The sequence below is a fragment of the Odontesthes bonariensis genome, chromosome 21 (genome assembly GCF_027942865.1).
Source record: "Odontesthes bonariensis isolate fOdoBon6 chromosome 21, fOdoBon6.hap1, whole genome shotgun sequence".
NCBI lineage: Eukaryota > Metazoa > Chordata > Actinopteri > Atheriniformes > Atherinopsidae > Odontesthes > Odontesthes bonariensis.
In genome coordinates, this window is record NC_134526.1 from 29702333 (window position 1) to 29722137 (window position 19805).

At 38.1% G+C, this 19805-nt stretch overlaps 1 protein-coding gene across 1 annotated transcript in view; it reads left to right on the forward strand.

Moving 5' to 3' along the window:
- Nucleotides 1-301: 301 nt before the first annotated feature.
- The window catches only part of fbxl16 (F-box and leucine-rich repeat protein 16), a 34287-nt gene continuing 14783 nt past the window's right edge, over nt 302-19805 (forward strand). Inside the window, exon 1 of the mRNA XM_075454485.1 lies at nt 302-690. The gene's annotated coding sequence lies outside the window, so the exon portion shown is untranslated. The remainder of the gene's footprint in view (nt 691-19805) is intronic.

The following is a 19805-nucleotide window of genomic DNA, read 5'->3' on the forward strand; positions in this document are numbered from 1 at the left end:
AGTGAAAATGTAGACTCAGAACTACTCAGATATATTTGCTGATGTGTTCAGTGCTGGAAAAGTTAACAAAATTAGTAGGAATTCAGTTTTTTTAAAAAGAATTATGTTTGAACGTCAATCTCATCTTGGTCTGTTGGTCAGATGGGGTGATGGAGACACACTCAGACAGATTTGTGCGGGTATATTATCTTTATCAGTGTTTCTGAATTGTAGAATAAGCAGAGGCTGATGCTCAGGTTGCATAAGCAGCAGACTGGTGGCTCTGTGCACAGCGCCGCTACAGCTGCCTCAGCCTATCTCTTTAAATGAGCCCGAGCTGCTCCGCTCTGTGTGTGCATGTATGTGTGGAGGAGAAATTACGGGACAGAAAGGGCCATTCTGTTATGGAGGACTAGGCGATCGAAAACACAACCGTGCTGCTATTTTGCTTCAGGTTTTCAGGAGGCCCTTACCAGTGGCCCCAGCATATTTTTTTTGACTGATTTTGATTTTGGAGCAGTTATTTTTTTCGTGCGTCTGTGAGCTTGGTGGGCGCATCTCTGGCTTAGCCTACCGATAGGACACTAGGCTGCCTCCTAATAATTATTTATTTCGACCTTTCTGCGTCGCAACGTTGGAAAAACGTGATCGAGAGGCAGATAACAGCATGCTGATCATGGATTAATGCCCGAGTGAATTTTCATCTGAAAGGTAGGCTCAAGGGGATGCTGCGATTTAAAAAAAAAAAAACAAACAAAAAAAAACATGCCGGACTGGGAGGATGTGGCCGGCGCGGAGCGTGAGTGAGTGTAGGTGTCTGTGACAGTGATGGTGTCGGCTGATGGCAGCACCTCCGCTCAGACTGCAGAGAATCTGGGCTGTTGATGGGGAATGGTACTGGCTGTTCCAGCTCTTTGTGTGCACGGTAGGGCCTTTGGGTGACGGAGCTGATCAGCCGCATCGAGCTGCGTATTATTAACAAATACGATGACGTCAGCGTCTACCAGTGACGCAATCTTTTTCTCAACTAACTTCTCATTTGCTCAACAATTTCTCTCTTTTCAGTTATTTGAAGTCATCCGTTTACTGTGTTTTATTGTCGTTACCTGGTTCCGCCCCTGATTTATCAGCTCTGTCAGTCTCTGTGGGCCCCATGACGTGTTTTTGCCTCTTCTAATTTTTACGAGTACTTGAGGGTCTAATTTCGAAAAGCTGAGTTGCCTATATTTAAAATGGTTTGGGGTTTCCTGCTGAGTTAAAGGAGGTATTTGTGAATTTGAGCAGTGTGGCAAAGCACGAGTTCATATTGAAACGTGGGAGATATGTGGTAAACTGTTGTAATGATACAAGGCAGGTCTGTGTTTTTAGCCTCATTCGTGAATCTTTCATTTGCTGCAATTTTCTTTTGAACTTTCTTCCAGTCAAAATGATGTTGTTACAACTCAGAAATCTAATTACACTCATACACAATAACGACCTGACTGGCAGAAAATGTGTTATGACATAATGAAAACTGAAACCGTTGAACCCAAAACCTGACTTTACATATTTTGAATGTTGTAAAAGCTGTCCTTCTCAATGTTTATATGTAGAGTGCACATAAAGTACATTAAAGATTTCCTAAATATAGTTCTTTGCAGTGAAAAGGAACTTTCCAGAGGTTCACAGATGCATTGTTTTGATATCCGTAAGGAACTATCCGAATCTCTGCATCTGGACTCTTAAAGTTTCTTTTTACCAATAGCATCTGCTCATAGTTTAAATTCTAGGGAGCCAAAACAAAAGTAATGTAATTCTGTCAGTTGTGTAATTCTGGTAATCCAGACAGGTTCTGTGACAAGCAAGAGTGTTGTTTTACATATCTAGAAATGGTATTATGAGAAGTTTTTGTGTACTAGTACTAGCCCGTAGTGCCTTGACAAGCTTTGACCAGTGTATAACCACAGTTGTAACAACGCTGAGTCTAAAAAAGTAGGGGTGGTATGGAACATGCAAATAAAAAAAGGTAAGAAAATATGTGGTAATACTTCAACTTAATTGATTTTATTAATTTAATAACAGATGTGCACTGCCTGACCAAAAAAGTCACTACCCGGATTAAACTAATCAAACAGGTATGGGCCACCTACATACTGCAGTGAATGATGTCTCAGTTGGTAACAAGTTATTTAACTCTCGCTGTAGCATTGAGCAGCCTGTCATTCCTTAGCCGTTTTAGAAGACGAATCCTAAAGAAATGGAAAAGAGGTTACTTTTAGAAAGTTCAATTTATTGGTCAGAAGGCTAAGGAGAATACCAAAACTACTAAAACTGAGTTAAGAAATATCCAATACGTTGTTAAAAACCTGGAAGGAGCCCTAAATTGCAAAACTTTTGGGAGAATGTGAAACGACAAATAAGTGAGATTTTGAATTTAAAGAGACCAATTGAACCAAGGCAATTAATTTTGGGTAATGTATCCTTAACAGATTTAAGGAAAAATAGTGTGTTTATGCTCAGGGTTCTTTTATTGATTGCACATAAAATGATTACAGTAAACTGGCTTAAGCCTCATCCACCCACACTGGACCAGTGGTCTCAAAGGCTTAAGGATGTAAATTGCATGGAATACATAACGGCAAAGCTTCGACTTCAGACAGACTTGTATTTTGAAAAATGGTCACCTGTTATAAGGTATTTGGAAAGGTGAGAACACTGTCTATGTTAGACTGGGCTAGATGGTGTTTTTATTTTTTTTATTATTATTTTTATTTTTTTATTATTACTATTACTAATTAGACCTACACAGAATATTCCTTCACCTCTTTGCTATTTGATTGTCCTTGTATTTTGTATTTTGTCAGTTTGATACCAATATGAGTATTGATACCTGCCATTGTGTGTGAGACTCTGTCAAGGAACTTGTTCTAATAAATGTTCAAAAAAAACCTGGAAGGATAGTGGTAAGTCATCATCCTTTAGGAAGAAATGGGTGAGGCGGAAAATCTTGAATAATAGTGATTAGAGATCACTTAAATGTTTGACAAAATCTAAGAAAATCAAAGCAGAACTCTCAGCAACGTTTAGTAGCGAAAGTCCCACCATTTCTAAATGTACAATGTGAAAAATCAATGTATCGGAACTAAGCAGCTGACTATAAAACATACTAACTGACCAGGCTGCAGTTATAAATGAATGATGGGTTCTGATTTAGTTCTATCTCAGGGATCAGAGGTCACAGGTGTCCAACAAAGGTTTTTGCCCTTTCTCTTTATACACTGAGATTCATTGAATCTTTTCACATATTGTTCACAATACAGGGAACAATGTGCAATTTTTTCCACTCTTTTTTAAGGTAATGTTGTTTTGTAACATTTCAGTGATTTTCTTACACATTTGTTGAGGTAACTGAGACTCCATCTTTGCAATTCAAAGACTCAACCTTTCATTCTGCTTTTGTACCAGACAGTTATTACATTTACCATATTTATATATATATATATATATATATATATATATATATATATGTACACACACACACACATACATTGTTCCGTTCCAAGCCTTTTTTGGGCTGTGTTGCAGGCATTAAATGTAAAAATAGATGCATATTAACAAATCAAATTAAATTGTCGAATTAAAATATATATGAAATATGAAAATATCTTGTACTTATACAGTCTGTTGTAAAATAAAAGTTTAAGTAAATGTAAGAAATGACTGTGAGTTTTGTTTTGTTGTTTTGCAGATTTTGTTAGTTTATTGCTTGTACTTCCCATAGGGTTGTAGATTAAATGCAAAGGTACCGGTCATTCTGAAACCCAGCATTGATTGTATAGGTTTGCATGAGTTTAAAACTCTTCTCAGCTTCTATTCAAAAAAGAAAAAGCAATGAGTTCTTTTTTTTTCTTTGTTAAAACGTTGCAGGATTGCAGCAGCTACAGAACTTCAAAATATCACCACGAACTTATGTGTTTCTTACTGGATGATAGTGGACATGTCACTAAAAATCCGACACACGCAAATAGTAAAAGGAGAATGAAGTTTTGAGTATCTGAAATGACAGTGAGGAAGAATGTCGTATTAGATATCTGCAATGTTCTTTTAGAAATTGAACACCACCTGGCAGCAGAGCTGAATGCATCTTTCCATCCAGTGTTTTTTCATGGTGTCTCACAAGCTTTCTCCTCTGAGAAGTTGATTAGAACAGAATGTTTTGTATAAATTAGTTCACTTATTTAGACAAAAAGATATGGATGGTAATTGTATCGTGTGAATCTGGTCTCACTCCCTGTACTTCAGAGTGCAAATATACATTGCTGTGCTGAGACACTTGAACAAGGTGTAGAGTGGCTGGTGGTGTACGCATGAAACCAAAAAGAAAGAAAAAATCAATACCAAGATAAAACAAAAACAAAAACTTCATTAAGAAATTTTAAAACTTATAACTAAGTTAATACAGCCGTGACAATGCATTGCATTAGCGCCGTGTCACATTGACTGAAAATGAAAGAAATGATTCTTTGGTGTTCAAGTGTTAAAGTGACTTTTTCTTTATTTGTAACGGAGTATCAGAACAGTGAACTATTGCTTATCCAAAGTAAATTATTATGACAAAGTTCCTTAAAGGAGTCTGTAAATTGTTCTCATGTCAAATACACTGGATCACAGAGCAAAGACTGCTACTCTAAAAACTGTCCTGATATTTATAGATTGCACTTCATAGCTCCAATGGCCAAGAGTTAATCTCACTTGGTCAAACTTTTGTTGCAAGGAATAGTTAAAAGTAAAGTAATAATGAGGACCAGATTTCCAAAGTAGAAAAGCTGAAAATGACTCAGCTCTTTGATATTTAAAGATAAATTAATTTTGTATTTCCATTTTTTTTGGTTTTAAAACAATTTACAATTATACACAATTAAAGTTATGGTACCCTGCTTGGTCAGTGTTTGGTAGCACTCACTTTGATAAGTAGTGCAGCTTGTAAACTCTTTTTCAGACAGCTTAAAGTTGTTGTTTTTTCTCATTTCTAGGATTAATTTTCACCCACTCTCTTGCTTTAACATGTCTGAGATTCTTGCACTGCCTATTAAAGGTCTTCCCACAGATTATAGATGATATGTAGGTATGTGTGGGGTCTAATGCAGATTTTTTTGAGGTGGTAAGGATTTTATTTTTATGTTCCTCCTATTTTTATTTTCAGCGGGATTTCTGCTTACAGAACATTCTGGTTTTTAATTGAATACATTTTTCTCCATTTTTAAGAAATCTTCATTTTGCCAACAGCTTCAACGTAAGCCCAAAGCACAATTAATTCTCCCTTGTGCTTAACAACTGGACAGTGCTACTCATGAAATTCAGCATGTTTTTTCTCCAAACATACCTTAAGTCATTGCACTGAAAATGTTCTATTTCAGCTTTGTCGGTCTAAAGGACTTGCACACAGTTCATAAGGCTTTTTCTCAGATGTTCGTGTTCAAACTTCGGACTCTAACTTCTTTGGTAAAGGCCCTGTCACACTGTTGCGTATGAGAGAAGCGTATGAGTTGGGTATGAAAATGAATCATACGCACGAAAAGTCCTTGAAAATAAAGAATGACTAGCGTATGAGTAGCATATGAACTGCGCATGCCCAGCGTACGTTTCAACGCGCCTATTGAGAATGAGGAGTCACGTGACTCCGGTCGGCCGGTCGGCCATGTTGGCAGAAGACGCTATTGGTTGCCAGAGGCAACGCCATTAACTCAGCAGCCTTTCCACATTGCTCCATTATTGCAGTAGACGACGCGCTATCAACATCTCTCGAGACATTCATCTCGATCATGCCTCCCAAGAAGCAATCGTCGTTTGCCCGGGCCCTGGGCCGAGGAAAAGGCAAAAAAACACAAGAATCATTCTCACCCAAACCTGCTGAAATGCCTGATGCACCTGCGGCTGATGAGTTACATGCTTCTGAGCGATCAAGATCCCCAACTCCTCCTCCTGACCGCTCCCGTGAATCGTCGGTTGCCTGCCGCCTCCATCTCCGCCCGTCTGGCGGAGATGGAGGCGGCAGACGGGCGGAAGCTGTAAATACGCTAGCTGTACGGTACACCTTCATGCCAACATATGGCAATTTATGTCCAGCGTTCTCGACCTATCAGTAACGTACCTATATCGTACCTCTAGCGTATTCAGCGTATGCCTAGCGTATGCTTAGCGTATTAACCATACGCACAAAAGTTTTGAGCATGTTCAAAAATGTATTCCTGCCTCAGCGTATGCCAACGTATGCCAACGTATGCCAGCGTGCTTGAAACGTATACAACCTATGCCTAACGTTCCCCTGGCGAATGTCAGCGTATACCAGCGTATGAGTGATAATTTTCATACGCTAGTGCCATACGCAACAGTGTGACAGGGCCATAAAGAAGCAAGAATCACTTCTGTGAAAATTAAGATTTAACAGGTGTTGCTGTATAACAGAACAGAGCAACACCACTTCAGACTATGCTGAAAGTATAGTAGTATTACTACTGAAAGTATTTTTAAGTCAAACAGGAGTTTTGATTTAGTTTCCTAGGAATCCCACGAGCCATTCTATTAGAACCTTTTTTATGGTCTTTTCAGACCCCAACTTGACTCTCATAGTAGCTGTTGTTTCTTACTCATTTTCTCCTCATGTCACATATCCATATTTACACTTTTGAATATCCAGAATAAACTATCTGGATTTTGGATGTAAAAGACATTCAAGAAAAAACTTTATATCCTTCCTTGGTGTCATTAGTCATGAGTTCAATTTTTGTCTAATATATCCAAAATGAAAATGAGTTTGATAAGTACATGTTGACAAGCAGTAATATCAATTTAAATATCTGTGATTGTTTTTAGAACCAGAACAACACAAATGATAAAAAAGCGCACATGATGTTGGCCATCAACTGATGCCATGCCTATCATACAGAGTACTATACAGCTGCTTAAGGGAGCCTATGACCAGACAAGTTTTAACGAGTCTGACTCTGTAATCAAAACTACGTTCTTTATGCTAGCAGTGTATACTTATTTGGAAAAAAGTGAGCATGTGGCATGCAGTATATGGAAAACATCATTAACGTCACGTATTAAAGAGACTGTACTTGTATACCGCTTTTCTAGTCTAGTTGACCACTCAAAGCGCTTTAACACAACACGCTACATTCACCCATTCACCCAGACACTCATACAGCACGTCTCAGTGAGTGCTTTTATTCTATGCATTTATTCACATTCATTCACTGATGGATGCATCGGGAGGAAGCCTGTTCGGTGTCTTGCCCAAGGACGCTTCGACATGCAACCTTCCGATTGGTAGGCGACTACTCTTTCCTGAGTTACAGCCGTATTAAAGCATAGGAGCAATCTATCTTACTTCACACAGTGCAAACCCTGTGTATTGACTGAAAATTGTATAGATTATATATATTTTTTTCACTTGTAAAATTAGTTTCCTCAATTGTTTCTGATAGACACCCCTCGAGTAAAAACTAATCTTTGGGAAATCATGAGAATCCATAATTGTATGCGTGGAAACAAAAACCTCCTGGTTAGGTTTAGTATAAGGTAACATTTTGAAAGTGAGAATAGGTTGTATATACCATACTTGTTAGCAGTATGTAGGAGATAGTTTCAAATACAAATGCAGGCAGATTATATACAGAGCTCCTTCCTGAAACAAAGACATTGAACAAGCCAAAGCCTGTATGAGGACGGAAACATTGTAAAAGTTAAAAGATCCCTCAAATCTCTGGGCATCTCCAAATTTTTAGCAAGGTGCTTCTTCCTTTTATTCACTCTAATGTTATACATTCAAATTATTGCACTAATCTTATCCCCTACAATAAAAGTAGAAATAAAATACACATATTTGTGAGGTTATTACTTGTTACCAACACACACAAAGCTGCAGAGTGAATAGCTGACCTTAAATCCACCTGAAAGATGTGGTCCTTGTGTTCATTACCTTGGTAACATTATTATATCAAAGATGTTGTGGTGTCCCACCTTCCAGATCTCACAGAAAAATGACAATTTATCATGAATCAAGTTGAAAGAAATAAAAATTATAGTTTAAGAAAAGATTTGCAAGTAATATTGTCCTCATTTAAAAAAAACCTGGATAATGTAATATACAGTGTAGCAAAAAGTAGTCACGATTAGTCCAAACACTGCTTCTTTTATTATGAATGTTTACCTTGATTCCTGAGTGCTAATGTCGAGCTCAGGGTTGGTGGATCTCTGGAATCAGTGCCAATGGTAGCATTGAATATTGCTACAGTGAGGTTAATACTGGAATCAACTGCAAATCTGGAGCTTCCATGTACAAGACACTAAAAGGGACCTTATGGATGTCTTTGAGGTGCTGCCAGGTTTAACCAAACATTATGAGGACAACATGTCCCTGTAGCAAACAAAATTTGGATTTTTCCTTTTAGATTCAGTCTCACTTGTAACTTACAAAACTATTGAGATTATTTTTACACTAAAAGCAGCGTGTGTAAACAGTTTAAACATTTTTTGTGTACTCAAGTATGCCAGCTAAAAAACATTCTGTAACATCAAATCCCATTGCCAGGAATCAGCCCGGGCAGACCAGAGGGTGTGGTGCCAGAAGACCCCCCTCATGGACTGCCCCATCAAAGAGCCATCACGATGAGGCAACAACTGAATGCACAGCTTTAGTTGCAGTCATCGAGCGCCTGCTTATGGCGAGAGTTTTTTTTTTTTTAAGCTATTTTCATATCAAACCATTTCTATTTTATTTCGGTGACATTACGAACTACAGGTGACACGGAATAAAAAGCACTCGTAATTGCTTCCCATTTCTTTGCTTTCGCAGTTCCCGTAATTCCATTGCTGACACTGCTAATAATGACAGATTTTCCTTTTTGGATCTCTGACAGCAGAACTTCAGTCTCAGAGCCCCTAAAGTTGTTCTTTTTGTGCTTGATGCCATTCTCATGACTCAACACTCAACACTTCCTGGCACAGGAGAGAGGAAGCACAGCTCCTAATATGGTATTATTTTGGGCGTGGAGTATGCAAATTTACTATCCTCGTGCACGTGCACTTAAATACACACGGGTGGCATTCATCATTTACGCAGGTCGTTTACACACTTTTTCCGAAGTTATGAGCATTTGTTGAATCTGACGTGGCGTGTTCGTACGAGACCGTAAAAGTAAGAGAAATTTAGAATAAAAATACGAAAATGTTCTTGCATGAGGCCCATTGTTATTTGTTACCTGTGTTAACAATGGAGTACAAAAAGATACAGAAGGCACATCGTTCAACAGTTGCATTACTGTATATAACTGTCCAGTTTACTGACTCCGTTTGGATTTAACTATTCAATACTACAGACCACTATGGGGCAATGTGGTTCCATAGGCAGGTTAGTCATTTTTCCAACAGGGTTATTTCTTCGTCATACTTTCAAGTACGATCATGAAAAGAGTCTTAAAATGCAGCTTGTGATTTCGCTGAGAACCTGAAAGAACTTGTACAAAGATATAAAACACATTTAATACAGTTTTAAGATTCGGCTGAAAGTGAATCTAAGTAAAGTCATTTCCAGTTCCAGTCTGTCTCCCATCTGGCTGATGAGTGTAGCTGTCACCTATGATTTAGTTCCTGATAAGGTAGGGAGTGATTTAGTCTGTTTTTTCTCCAATTTTCTCCTAAGAGGGTTCTTAATTTGATTTGTTCATCTTAAGTTGTTAATGCATCTCACAAAGGTTTATTGCTAAATCCACTCTCAAAAGTTTTCATAGGCCAAAGGTTGTTCTAAATTAGGTGATCTCAGTCTCCTCCTTTGTGTAGACTTCCCACATCTGGTCCCTACCCAGAAAAACATCCCCCCACAGGAATGTTTGGATCTTCCAAAGGTTTAAGTTGGTATAATTCCACACTTGATTTTGCTACAGTTCCCATCAATGCCGATTGGAGCTGGAGCTGACAAGCTGCAACTACTGCACAGTCATTAGACACTTAACTGAATGCTGATTAAACACTACCTCACCTCACTCAAATGTCAGGTGTTAGGGTTTTTTTTAATTTATTTTTATGAGTAAAAAGGGCTTTTCAGTAGCCTGGGTGAAAGCCGACTGTTGACTTTGTCAAACAGTCTGGGAAAACCCAAGAGGAATCCGTTTCCATGGAGGGTGGGACCTTACCCAGCAACTTAAATTCATTGGAGTTCCCTTAACCAATCAGTAATGTTTAGAAATGACGTTGGTTATGCGCCGAGGTTCATGCTTACTCTCGCGAGTCTCTAGCTCGCGAATCACGCTTCCCACATCCGCGTTCATTATACCGGTACCATTTGATAAATCAAACTTTTCCCAAAGCCAGTTGGAAGGAGAGCTACGACATCCTTGCCACTAACAAAATTGACGAGGCATTCCTCTTGCTCTCGTTTTAATTGTGTAATGATCTCCAGAGTTAAGACAACTTCATGGATAGCTTCTAGCGTTCTTCCGTCGCCATGTTTATTTCCGCTGCGGTTGAACTACAATTATATGGACTACAATGGACTCCGCACGTGAGTTCTGCGTCACCACTCGCAACTGTTTGCTGATTGGCAAAACACTGAGCGAACCGAGGTAGGGGGATTTGGCCAGACTATGTGCGGAGCCAAAATCTTTGAGCGGAAGTACGTAGGATGGCGTCGCCAGGCTAGCTTTTCAGTGCTGCCGCTGTGGAAATCTCAAACCAGACAGATGAAGCATTAATACAATCTTCTGTCGCTGCCTGTTTACTGTCGTCAGCATTGTGCATGCTGTATCTCTAAACTGTGAAACAGTTTACTTTGAATGTGGCTTGTGTCCTTTGTGACAAGAAGCTTGCATTACTATTGAGTGGAATTCTTTTTTTGACATCATGAATATTGTAATAGTATCTCAAAGCTGTTAATGCTTACTACATCACAGAAATTAGATGGCTACATATATACAAAGAAAACCGAAGGTGCAGGAGTAAGTGGACACCTGGTGGGCTGATTTTGTGCAGAGCCATGGTGGCAGAGAGCTGATGATTACAGTTGGCATCTGCCTTATTTGTCACCTGTTAGTTTTGCAACTTGTCCCCAGATACCTCTGGGATTAATGGATGCACAGCTGCCACAGTTTTAAACAGCTGGATTGGCTTACTTCCTCCCCAGTTAAAGAGCCCGCAGTGCTGACAGCTCAGTGAAATCATTGGCAATAAATGCCAACACCATAAAAGTGGAAGTTACACAGTTTGGTATATCTTACTCCACAACTGGAGGGTGACCAAAATATCTCAGAGTAGGGAGCACTGCTAATTTTTCTTATGATTTTGAAACCTAAATGTATATCCTTTGTCACTGTTTTAATTAGTGTTCATGTCAGAGAGGTTGATAACACATTGTAACATAATGTGAAGAATGCATTTGTTTCCCTGTTTTACACTTACTCTAAGGAAGAAGTTAGCTATGAAATGAATTCAAACAAAACAGCAATACATCTACTAATTATGCACAAATTAATACACACACACCAAGACACATAAATCACATAAAAATCATTTTCAATTTTTTTTAGCACTGACTGGAACATAGAAATAAAAAACTGAAAAAAATCTTTGAACCTTTTAGGCTATTTAATAAAAAAAAATTATTTTCCTCCTGTTTTCATATGGCTGTTGGAAAATAATTTTGACAATTGCAACAATAATGTTGTAACATTGTTGCTATCAGCTTAATTATTTGAAACTAGGTGACCGTAATAATCAAGATCATAATTACATACAAAGTGATAATTTGGAACAATTTACTTCACAAAGTGAGAGACTTTAGAAAGTTGCATCAAGTTATCAGTGTATGGATTTATAATTCAGTTATGGTATCCATTTAAGATCTGGGCAGTGTACTGGAACTGGTGAGAAAAGACTGTGAACAGAGTTGAGTCTCGTACTGTGTTTATTATAAATTAAATAAAGTAAACTTGTCAATGCCCCTTCTCGTGAGGGGCATTTGTTATTGTACTATGGGGGTCTGAAACTCCCACACAGCTCCTAGATAAAGGACATAAGACATAGGAGACACTGTCCAGTGTTTCCGTAGCTTGTGGCTTTAAAGGAATATCTCCAAAGGGGAGCTTAAATGCCAACGTCTGTTTCTTCATCTGATATCATGGGAAATGGAATTCTGCTGTGTTGTTTGATGTGCTGCCTGTGAGGAGTTAGTTGATTCACTGACACACTGGAGCCAGTTTGAGATTTGTCTTTGAAGACACTCCAGAAAAGGTGTTGTTTTTTATTAATTCTTGATACCTAGTTATAATATGTGTCATGGTTGATCCAATCACTGACTGACAGCTTGTAGTTTGCCAGTTCACTTCCTGGCATCACAGAACTTCTCTACATGGGTTTTGTAATCTGATCTCAATCTCCAGGCAGTATGCAAATAAGCGAGTAAGCAACCTATTATTTGTGTTTGCACAGACCAAATGTCCAGCATTGGTCCACTGTTGATAATCAATTAATCTTCCTGCACCTGTATACTGTAGTTCAGTATCAGAACTGACCTGGAGTATTACGCAAGCTGACACATCCCAAGAACTGGTTTAATGTTCAGTTCTGAATAGGTTCAGGTTCATAGTTCACCATTTCAAATTCTGAACTAAGTTCATTGTCCCAATTGAACTGGTTCACATTCAATTCAAACTTTTTTTTAAACCTCTGAATTATCCTCCTTATATGGTACATAGTGTTATGGAATGCTGTGAAGCACTGGAACATGGCACCACAGTAATCTGAGCAGATGAATGCATATTTCTGTGTTTATCCGTTGCATTATGAACCATTAAGATACTCAGAATCAAACTATGATGAAAAAAACTACATTTTTAGTGCACAAAACTGATGAAAGCATAATAGCCCGTAGAGGCCCATTGACAAAAGCTTCAGTCTAACAATTGACATCACAGAAAGTTTAGCTTCAGCAGTGAGTTGAAAAAAAATGCAACTGCTAAAACAAGCACCAACATGCCATACAATGAAAAGAAAAAAAGATTCTACACAAAAATGTCACTCATGCTTGTAGTTTTTATGACAAAAGTTTGGACAAAATAAATACAGGCCTGTCCATTCACAACCAGAATGTTGATTGGATTCTTTATCACCTTAATTTTGATGACAAATCCCATGTGAAGCATGACCAGGCATCCAGACTCTCAGTTTTTCAGGCTTTGTTGCAAGAGTTTTAACCAACATACTAAAAAAGATAGTTAGAAATATCAGGAGATCCAATTTCCAAATTCTTTGCTAGGTCACAAAGATCCTTGTCGAGACCAACAACCTTTCATTTTTAGATGATATTCACTTGTTTTACTCCCATTCCTATTACTTGCTGTGGCCGCTATGTTGGATGTTTTTGCCACTCAGGGGCATGTGTGTATGTTGATGGAGCAATGACATAGGCGCATACTCTCGATATTACAAATGGTCTGAAGTGCTGTTTATCCATATACTGTAGATTATTTTGGTATGAGTTGCCTGGTTTTGGAGGAAATGATTTAGATGGATAAATAGTACCACAGGACAAAGTGAAAATTTGATTTGGGGATGAACTTTCCCTTTAAGGTTGTATTCTGGTGCAGCATCTCACATTTAATGAGAAAATTAATCTTGTAGTGAACAGAGCACTGGGATCAGGACTGTGCAAAATCAAATAATGGAAAGATCTGAGATTCTTTATGCTGACACCAGTAGCAGCTGGAGGCTGAAAAAGAAAATGAGTATAAAGCCTAAAATTGTGGACCTGTGAAATTATATTTGCATGCTCTCCATAATAGATATTTTTGTATGAAATAAGCTCTAAAATGGTAATCTCTGGTCAATTCTGTGGAAACAAATGCAAAAGGAATTAGTCAGTCTTCATAGATTCCTGCCAGAAAAGCTCTCTATTACATGGTGAATGTTGAGATAGGGTTTTCATCAACAAAAAACACAATCATTTTCTAAGTTTACACATTTTTAAGGTAAACAAAAGAAACTTGTGCTAAGTTTACAAAAGGTCAACTTTTGTTGCTTAAACTCAAACTACAACTAAAATGATAAAAATGAACATTGTGTAAGTCTAAAAAGAATAAAATACACTTTTGAAATCCTAGTCTACCGAGACTGGGTCCTGTGTGGCTAAAGGTAAACAGAAAAATGATAAAACTAACCTGACTGTCTCGTACTGCAAATAAAGGCTTTCAGTCATTATGTTTACTTGGCTGCTGTGGGGTATGAGCAGAATACTAAGACAGTTTGAATACAATTAAATGTATACATGCAAGAAAAATTGTACTCCCATCTACATTGCCTTTGCGTGTTAGACTGATTTTGATAAGATGTTTGAGTATGATTTGACTTGGACTAACATTTTCTCTGTTGTAATCTAATCATACTGACTAGCTGCTTTCTGACTGATGTACATCCATGTGCATACCACACTGTTTTTTATCTGAGAGAACACAAGGGTGCAACGATTTAGTTGATCTCATTAACGTTTGCTGAAAGAAAGGACACTGTCAAATTATTAGGTTTATTGTTGTCGACTGTTATTATTTAATTGTGGAGAGTGACCTTGCATAACTGTAGAACTGTGACAGTGATTAAACACTGTAATTAGTCAGTTCTAATGTCAGCCATCTTCACATCGACAAGCAAAGAGGCTCACGACACAGTAAAACAATTCTTTCAAATCTGCATATAACAAAAACATTGTTGATTTGTCCCAAAACTAGATCACACCCATTCACATTTACTCAGCCTTCATCTACAGATTTGATATGCTCCATAATTTGTGTATTTAATATGCAGCAACACAGGCAATCAATGCATTGTCAATAGTAACAAGGTACACACAGATCATATCAATAGCTGTTAAATGTAAAGTAATACTTTAACTATAATAGTTCATTTATTAGGACAAGACTGTGGATATTTTTATCACAGATTCTGATGGTTTCAGAACGTTATATCCCTCTGAAGCTGAACTGAGTCAGAAGTCAAATTCTCTTTGTATGTAAGTACCCAAGGTAGAATACCATGAAAAAAAGGACATGTTTAGTGATCTTTCTAAAAAGAAAACTTTTTTTTTAAATGCAGTTAAGATAGGATGAAAACACTTTTGTGTTTTATTGTTCATTATATGATTATTATGCTCATTTATGTTGAGCAATTTTAAAGTTTCTATTAGCGTATTAGTGTAGATTTGCTCGGAGTGGATACCATGCACAAGAGCTTGAAGATGCCTCTGCATTCTTGTCTCCCTTCCTGGCAGAGACACCATGGCCACATGACGTAACAGATGAGGGGTGATAATTATAACTCTTACTGTAGCTGTGCATCCATTACGTTAGAATAAACTTTAAATATTTTTTTGAAGGGGGTTGTGGCAACAGAGTCCATGTTAAATGCATCTGTTCTCTCATGTGTTACCCTGATGATATTGTAAATCCTGTGCTTCTGTTGAAAAATCCCACGGTGCTTTAGCTGCTCTTGTTGACAACATTACTGTATTATGTAATGGATGTTTATGCTACAGTGGAGACCGAGCCAGTCTATATCTGCAAAGCAGCCCACAAATGATTTAAAGGAAGAAAACGTGAAATGCTGCTCGATTTGGTCATGATGAGAAGGGTTTTTGATCATTTATTCAATTACTTATATGATGCAGGTGACAGTAGCACAGCTGGTTGGGTCAGTAGAGTGGAACAGAGAGATTGTGTGTGTGAAGGCACAGAGTCAGCATGTTACATAACTGAGTGGTTTGAGCCTGCAAGCTGTCCTCCTGCTACTGATACAGTGAGGTCACAGAGAACAGGCTAGATTAGGCCAGAATTCATTTACACTATGCTGTGTTTTCACTTTGATACATTGTTCCACTCTGTTCAAAGGATGTAACAAAAGAGAGGCCGTGTATTCACCACCCAGCTGATGATGGTTCCAACAGTTTGACTCTTTTGTTGGCAGTCTGGTTTTCAGTCAAATACCAAATGTTCTTTGCTAGAACTGCAGAGTTGCTTCCTTTCTGTGTTTAAAAATATAACCCTTTAAATTTCTTCTTCTTTTAACAAATTCTGACTATCATATCATTATGACCACTTGAATTTTACTCAACCAAGTCCCTTATGCCAATTTCCCCTACGAGCGACTAAAGAAATTATAAGGGAGAGTTATTTATTTAGTTATCTATTTGTCTATCTATTTTGAATTTATCAAAACAGCTCTGCTTAGGAGGAGCTACTTTTGAGTCCCCAGCACTTTCTAATCAGGCTTGTGGAGCTGAATGTATGTGGTCAAGTACTTTTTCAGGTTTATTTCTACTTTTCTGATCTAGTCATCACACTGTCAGTCTCCACCACAGCTAAAAAAATCTGAAAACTATAATAATATATGATAATTATAATAAATAATAATAATTATTGGGCTTCCACCGGGACCAGAGTAACTCATTTCGTTTCACCCCAATGTCGAAATGACAATAAGGAATCCTTGATCCTTGATCCTAATATTGAAAGATGAACTGCAGATATCTCAATCGGTTAGTTTTTTAGCACAACATTCATTACAAAATTTTAGGCACTGACCTCCGTACCTGGTTGAAATAGTGGGGAAGAGATACAGAGTCAGAAATAAGTCAGAAATAAAATAAATGCATTCTAAAGCACCAAAGCATCTCAGCACAATCATGAAGGCAAGGCAAGGCTATTTGTAGAGCACAATTTGTACACAAGGCAATTCAAAGTGCTTTACAGCTACATAAAATCACAAGACGGCAAATAAAATCATTCCAAAAAACATAAAAAATAATCATTAATTCATTAAATTAAAAGCAAAGAGTGCAGATAAAGAGTGCAGTTGTCATATGCACAGCTAAACAGAACACTTTTCAGACTGGATTTAAACATTGTCAGAGTTGAGGCCTGTCTGACATCTTCTGGAAGACTGTTCCAGATTTTAGGAGCATAAAACTGAAACGCAGCCTCACCTAGTTTAGTCCTGACTCTGGGCACCAGCAGGAGACCCCTCCCTGAGGTTCTCAGAGCCCCAGTTGGTTCATATGGCTTTAATATGTCAGAGATGTACTTTGGTGCTAGACCATGACGAGACTTGTACACAAGCAGAGCTGTTTTAAAGTCTATTCTCTGAGCGACAGTAAGCCAGTGCAGAGACCTGAGCACTGGACTAATATGGTCGTATTTCCTGGTTCTAGTCAGGACTCGAGCAGCAGCGTTCTGGATGTACTGCAGCTGTCTTACAGCCCGTTTAGAGAGCCCAGTGAGCAGGCCGCTACAGTAGTCTAACCTGCTGGAGACAAACGCATGGATTAGTCCTTCTAAGTCTGGTTTAGACACCATGAAGGAAAGTTCTATGTTGTCAGTTTCTGTAGCTGCAATTTACAAGTACTTTCCTCTTGTTACCATTGTTTCACTGCTCTGCCTGCTTACTGTAGCTCAGTCCTGCTCCTCAAAAAGACCTGTAGCAGTGAGGAGAGAAGTTGTCTTTGTTAGTTCTTTAGTGAACTAATTTGATAATCTTTGTTGGATCTAAGGCCAAAGTAGTGGGAACTTTTCCTAGTTCCTCGATGAAAGTCCCTGGGACTTTAAGCACCTGGTTCTGTAACTGAAAATGCTTGTATGTAGCCACATATGGGAGTTTCAAGGGTCTCAGAAGCTGTTCTTTTCAGGTCTCAATATAGCATATAAACAGGGTTCATGTGATTGGACCATTCTAACATACTGATTTTATTTCTTTTTCGCCATTCAGAAATGAACAATACCGCTTTCAACTCACAAACAGATATGGTATATTCAAAAGTTTAATAATGACCTTCATTGTGGTGAGAAGGGTCTGCATATTCAGTTTTTTCTTTTCAGTCTTTTGTGCCCTCTCGGATGAGTTGCTGTGCCCTTTGGAAGGTTGGCCGAACTTCTGGGAAGGTTCCCTGTAGCTTCAAGTCTTCTACAGTTGTTGATATATGTCTGTCAATGTGGATGTGTGGAGTGGCGGTGAAGAAATACTTTTGTCAAATAATTTGAAACTTGTAGTCTGGATTTTAATCGTTCCCCTAGTTTTTTTTTTGTTATTTTTGGCTTTAAAGATCTGACACAGTTCAGTGTGAAATTAAATCTAAACTGGCAAAATTATTGCGTGTTTTAGGATGAAACATGTTTAAGTGCGTAATCTAAGTTTTATAAATGAAAGTGAATCATAAATCACATATCCTATGACTACCATCAGGAGCTTTATTGAAAATTATGCTGTGTGGTATCTGGCTGGGAAGCACAGGGAGGGAAGAGAACAGAATCCCCTTGGATTGATAAGGAATGGTTCCATATTAATTTTCAATGGTAAAAAAAAAAAAATTTAAATAGCCTTTATTTCAGCTTTTTGTGAATGTGCATTTAAATGGAATGGCAGGTTCTTTATGGGTCAGTAGCAAATTCTGATTATGTGGATGGCTTAAAAACATCATGGGATGTGTTTGAAATTTCTGTAGTTAGAAGGTACACCTTAACTGAAAAGCACTCTCTCAAAATGACCCTTTGTAGGAAAAAGGAACAAAACTCTTAACTAAATCTGATTAATGGCACATAGTGCTTTATATCACCATTTTAAAGTAGAATTCACCCTGTTTGGCCTTTAGATTATTGTAGTTTTTCGGCTTTAGGTTGGAAGGTTGAGGTTGTCGAGTTGGAGTTACATCAGCGGAGCAACAATTTAGCCTTCACTGTTATCACTGATGTATTTAGATACATCATAACGGCATAGTTTTACATAAATATTTTGCATGAACAAACCACATACAAAGGGGTTTTCGGCCATTAAGACCTTCTTCAACATAGATGTTTACCTGCATGCATGTGGAATTGGCCCCTCATGTCCTAATAGCTTAAAATGACACTGAGATGCTTTGTATTGATTGAATTGAACTGAGTAATATCCCAAAATAGTTAAATTATTTTATCATTATTTTTATGTTATTAGTCATTATTCATTGTAAAGAAAAAAGCAATGTAGAGTTATTGCTGTGGCCAGGACTGACCTAAGGTACCGTTTTTGTTGCAGCAGAGCTAAATAAGCCTCTTACTGAACACACTGTGGTATTTGATCTCTGTAGGGTGTGTAACATTGTTCATTATGTTTTTTTGCCACATTCCTTTATGCATAATCAGCTCTGGGGGCTCCAGATCAGTCCCCAGTGCAACGCAAACTTTCTTTATCAGTTTTTTTCAGTTTCTTTGAGTAACTGGTTTTGATGCTGCTGCCCCAACAGATGGCTGCAAAGCAGATTGCACTCTCCACCACAGGCTTATAAAATGTATGCAGCATCTTGCTATAAAAATTTAAAGGACCTAAGCTTCCTCAAGAAGTAGAGCCTGCTGTGTCCTTTCTTATAGACAGCCTCTATGTTGCAATTCAAGTTCAGTCTTTTCTTCAGGTGAACACCAAAGTATCTGTAGTCCTCCACGTCTTCTGCCAGGGTATAAATAGTGTTTGGTTTATTCATTTTACATTTAGGATGAGTTGATTGTTTCAACATCATGCCATAAAGTGGTTGATCCAACCCTCGTACTCAGTCCCTTGCCCATCATTTATGCATCCCACAACTGCAGAGTCATAAGAATATTTCTGGGGATGACGGAACACTGAATTGTAATGGAGGTCTGTGATGTGCAGTGTGAAGAGAAATGATGAGAGTGCAGTCCCCTTGGGGCTCCAGTGCTGCTGATCAACTTCTCTGATAAACAATCTTTCGGTCTCACAAACTGTGGTCTCTTTGTCGGGTAGTCAATAATCAAGATGGC